This window comes from Styela clava, chromosome 2, assembly GCF_964204865.1.
Source record: "Styela clava chromosome 2, kaStyClav1.hap1.2, whole genome shotgun sequence".
NCBI classification, from domain to species: domain Eukaryota; kingdom Metazoa; phylum Chordata; class Ascidiacea; order Stolidobranchia; family Styelidae; genus Styela; species Styela clava.
The window spans coordinates 7195283-7201282 of NC_135251.1; positions in this window are offsets into that span (position 1 = coordinate 7195283).

Genomic DNA, 6000 nt, shown 5'->3' on the forward strand with positions numbered 1-6000 from the left:
AAAAAATCGCTTTTCTCATTAACCCCTTGTTAATTGCTTCGAAATTATCGGTGGTTAAAGATTGGATTTTTCGCTGGAAGGCTATTACTTTTGTTTATTTCAAACCTTCTGTGGGATCTATATGTAATTCGTTTTTCACTTTGATATTTTGTGTGATGAGCTGGAAAATGAATACAAATTATTTGTATGGGTTCTTCGACCTCTCTCGTGCTCTCTTTCTACGCGAAAATCGGAAGTTCTTTGATGGCTCCGTAAGCTTAGAAGGTAAAGTAGACTACTGCGTCGCTTTTGTCTTCGTGTTCATATATTTAAGCATCGCTGAGTTGTTTTAGGTCGAATTATTCCGTTAATATTGAGACCTCCTATGGCAAGTCCTATATCAAAATCGAAGTCATCCACAAACCCACATTACGGTACTGTATAAACACTGTAAATTATGAATTGTTACTATAGGAACTGAGCTAACGACCTTAAAACCGTAATCTATAGGTTGTAGTAATTAACATTTTGCCCGTGGCCACCCTTCCACCTTAGACTTTCAATCCCCACTTCCGTCCAGTACTACAAACAATAATATAGTATCAGTCATATATGAACGAATCAACGAATTATGCGCTAACTATCAACTTCAACCAGTGGATTATTTGGTATGAATTGAGAATGTAATCGTATTGTTACGAAACAAACATGTGGTTGTCTGTTACTAGGGTCAACGACCAGATTTCGCAATAATATGTCAATAGACTTTTACTATGTCGAATTGTGGAATTTTGCGTTCGGTAAACATTTATTTTGTTGCTAATTTAATAGGTTAAAGTTTGCCGTACACTAAAATGGATATTCTCATGTTTTTTTTCTCATATATACTTTTTAGGCAAAATTGTTGTAAAAAATTATATACCGGTACAATTATGTTTTGAAGTATACATTATGGGGTTGTAGAAAATTTATTCACAGAAAATCTAGCGAAGCAAGTTTTAAACCTGCCGTGGTAACCAAACTGATGGGTGCCATCCATATGGCGTGGGGAAGAATATCCCCATTTTATTCCCAACAAAACCATTTCTAGATTATTTAGGTGCGATACACGTTACACACTAACTCAAAACAATTTGCCCTGGTTGGGGTGAATGTCAAAACAGTATGATGATCTGAGAATTTCTACAACAATGAATCTACCAACAGCTGCACAGCAAACAGAAACTTTGTTAGGATTACAAGGTCTTCTGGTGCGCAATACACATCAATACATTTTCACTATCAGGAGACTGTCTAGCCTAGCGCCACTTTTCATATTTCTTTCACGGCGCCACAGAGGAAAAGCAGTTAAGATGGGGGTAAATTTCCCTTTTGAAATATCTCGAAAGGTAAACGCTAGAATAAAGATTCAGAACCCGGGGCTATAACCAGAAAACGGTTTACTTTTCCCTACTTCCCTGCCTGATATCACACTTACCCTAAAACTATAACGTATCTACTTCGCCTATAAGTCACAATACACAACCCTCACTGCGATGTTCAAACATTCCAAACTTTATGTGCTGGAATGTCGCGGTCCGTCATTTCGCGAACGACACTTGAATTCCACTTTGTGGCAGCTTTATGACGTGATAATATTTTCTTTTTATGTGGTATTACGTCACAATAGGTTAAAAAGGCACCCATTCCGAAACAACGAAGACACGCCTTGTTGAAACGGATATTTGCTTTGAGGGAATTATGAAATAAAATAAATAAAATTCCCCTTCATACCTGTAATGGCAAATACAGTAATCATAATCGCCACGGTATAATTTTTCGAATGAGGTGTTGATTATTCGTGACGTCATACATTATGACGTTTTAATTTTACGCTACAAAAATATTCCGGGTATATTAGATCATGTTTCTTTCTGGTTTCAATTCATCGTCTTAAAGTTACCGACCATTTTCTCAAAACCCGTTTGAAAGTACGGGAGAATTGGTCGATGGCAGTCTCTAAACTCTTTCTCTCACAAATCACAATACACACAAGTTTGGTATCAATTGCAAGTCGCAGTTCACTATCTACATACTGCGAAACTGAGCCAAGGCATTCTCGTCATATGGCGGTCCATGGACTCCCATGCAATTACCAGGCAAGATCGGGTATGTGGATTAGGGTTGCCATACCGTCCGGAAAATTCCGGACATGTCCGGAATTTAGGGTTAAATTTTGCGTACGGGAAGAATTAAAAAAAATGCTCAAATGTTCGGAATCTGGAATTTTACTGCATCTGCAATCGTATTGTGCACACTGCTAATACAGAACATTGTTATTCCGTGCCGTGCACATATTTTTTTACTACGAGGTCATGAAAATAGTCATGCACTGTCCGGAATTTCGTTTTTTCAAATATGGTGACCCTAATGTGGATGGTCTGTCTTTCAGTCAACTGTTTCATATACGCTGAGAGAAACATATGTTGTGTGGTATGGCTCAAAAAAATTCATATTCATATATTTTTTATAAGAAGGAACAATAAACTAGTAAAAAGTTTTGGATCTTTTGTACAAAAACCCGCAACTAATGCAAAATTGTGATATTTGGGAAAAACACCCGTTTTAAAATAAAAAATTAGTTTCTAATAATCGGTGACCGTACATTTGAACCCATGTGTATATCCGCGGATTCAATCCATATGCGGATGCTAAAACCCATGGGTTAGGGTTAGTAGGGTCTTGTGCATACATGACGTCTTCATTATTTATAATTACTAATTATTTTATATTGATTTTACGTGACGAATAAACATACATGGGTTCAAATATCTGTAAAACAAAAAAAATGGTGCTCCTGAAGTATGCGCACCAAGATGTCGCATAACCTGAACCCTAAGCTGGTACACAACCTGATTTCAGGTTGTGCGTCATCTTGGTGCGCATACTTCAGGAGGTTCAAAAAAATTCCATAGGTGCAATTGTATGTAGTGTAATGTAATGAAACCTAATAATCCTTTTAAAATTAATGTTGTAAAACCGTAGCGTGGTGGCAAGTTGTGATGCCACAGATTTTTGAAAAAGATTTATAATAAAATGTAGACGTGTTTCAAGTTTTCATCGATGTTTTCGCATTCCCATCTCGACCAAGGATCAGTATAAGTAGACACTGATAAGTAACGACCAGTGGTGAGATTCAAAATTTTTGTCAGCTGGTTCCATCATACAAATGTCATATTTTCAGGCGGTTCTGTTACAAAAAGACATGTAATGCTAACCGGTTCGCTGATCTCATAAAATTCCGTAAGACGATTTAATAAAACCGGTGCGAACCGGCTGAATCCCACTACCGGTAAAAACATATTATTTTGGGTCGGAATATTTATGGTCCAGCATTACCAACCATGATTATTTTCCATCCACCGTGAGGCGGTGTACAAGAGTTTGATGCGAGGATCAACACTAACACAGCTCTAAGGCTTTAGCTATTATAAATAGTAATTACAGTCAAGTGACGTAATAACCCGCTCAAAAATATTTAAATTAGCCTTAAACTTCACGTTGGCGACGACCTACGGTTTGTCTATTCAGTCCGTTGATTGCGGTTTATGACGTAATTATACGACAGACTGTAAAACGTTTCACTCAGCAAGGATATCATTGTGTGGTAACAATGTAACAAAAGAAAATTCTTATGACTCACAATAATAATATTATCATTGAATTAGAAGCTATTTTCACTTTATTTGTACTACACCAGAATAACGAAGTTTAATAAAAACCAGGCCATCTTAAACCTAATAAGAAAAGTACTCCTGAAGTATGCGTACCAAGATGGCGGACACCGAAGCGTAGTATATGTACCAGGTTAGGCTATGATTTTAAGTACAGATACTACAGCAGTCACTTGGCTAGTCCCCGTACTCGTAATAGAACTAAAATGAAGAAAATTGGAATAAAATTATGACCAAACCCCAACATGGTACACATACTACGTTCCGTTGTCCGCCGTTATGGTACGCAAACTTCAGGAGCACCATAGGAAATTCACTTCTAGGTAAATTTGTGCAATTTCTCAATTATGTATTATGCAAGTAGCACGTTACCTCTGACTCGATACGCCTATGTTCGGAACAAGCAAACATTACTTCACTTGATTTATTATTTACATTTCCTCTATGAAAGTCTGACTTTGTACAAGAATTTCAGTTATGTGGAATTGTCGTGAGTTGCCTCGGTGATGCGTCAACCGGTATATGCAAGCGTGCAATGCATCAACATAATTTTATCCAACAATGGTTTTCAACATTTTTGACGGAGTGGAACCCCAATGAAACATTACAGAGACTAGAGCAGAAGTAGGCTAGGTTGTCCGACCAGGGGCCGAAAATTATTTTTTGCCCAACTAGACTGGTGGACCATGTAAGTGTGACGTAAAAAATTACATTTTATGAACAGAATTTTCTTTACAGTGTTACAAAAGCAAAAGTGGAGAACAATAAGACTCGTTTGCAAACTAAATTTAAATCTCAACAAATTCCCTGAGCCATTTAGCCAAAGCATCAAAATTTGGTTTGCTTGTGGTGTCGACCCAAAATACAACTTACGCAGTCTACGATAATAAATTAACAAGCCTATTGTGCCACACAGATTTCAATAACAACGACTATGTAGTGGATGCAAAACTCGTTAGAAGCTGAAATTTATGGCAGCATCCGGCGGGCCATATTGAATCACCCAACGGGCCGTATTTGGCCCGCTGGCCGTAGTTTGACAATGTCAGAACGGACCCCTGTGGAATAATTTAATCGTCCGAATTGTACAAGCTACAAATATATATAAAGCAAATATAATATTGACAAAGCAGAATAATCTTAAAAGTGTGGCAAGTTCATTAATTAACCGTTGAGGTTACGTGAAACTAACTACCTTCCCTTGCTCTCTATGCCTTTGCGCAGGTGGATCCGTATGCGTATTACGCAAGGATGCTGTAGAAAGAGTGTAAATGGCTATTCTATTCAATTCAAGAGTCTGACCTCGGTCAGACGAAACGTTACAGAAATATATTTGTGTTCGTGTGCAGCAAGACTCATGAATTGAATAGAAGTTCATTAATATTGCCAAACCTAATCGATAATTGATGATATTCAAACAATATATATATACATATAATAACAATATATACCAGAGGTATGCACAACTCAAATAAAGATACGTGCCAAAATTATCATGTTGCATGCCACGCTACGTTCGAATAATTGTTGGTATTGTAAACGAATTTCCGTAAAACACATAAAAACAAACTTAGTAAACAAGAGTTAACGAATAACTATTCACTCAAACAGTTTAATGTGCTTTAAAAACTAATGCTTTGATAATGTTTTTGGTGGTAATTTAAGTTTATTTCGATATAAAAGAGATATTACTATTTTTATCATAGATACAAGAATATATTTTTACCAAACCGTTAGCGTACCACGTTCGAACATGTGGCGTGCCACATTGAGCACGCATGCCCCGTGTTGTGCACCCCTGATATAGACTCTCTAATTTGGATGCAAACTTACGGAACCCTAGGGTGTCGCGGTACCTCGGTTGAAAACCACTGTCATGAGCGCTCGGCATTCCATTGGTTGCATGGTACTTTTCTTAGAAATGAGTAGGTTTCCTTTACTCTTGAGAGAAGGCGCGTAACTTGCTTTAGGAAACATAAAACTGTTTGAATTCGCCGAATCTACTGTAAAAAAAACTTTGGATACTTTGTACAAATCCCCCACCAACGCACCAAATAAGAAAATTAGGATTCGGTTGGAAACCGAGGACATATCGATCGAAGGTTAGGGGATCCCCCAAAACAGTGGTCTTACTCCATAGTGACACCGTGTGTCCCATCACTAATTAATTAATAACTCGCTAATTATACGACATAATCCATCCAAAATCAATAGGCTTCTGATCCGAGCTATGATGAATGCACATGCTAAATCTGCAGCAGATCGAATCTCACTTTCGTGAGATATCGCGTGCATCCAACAGACATAC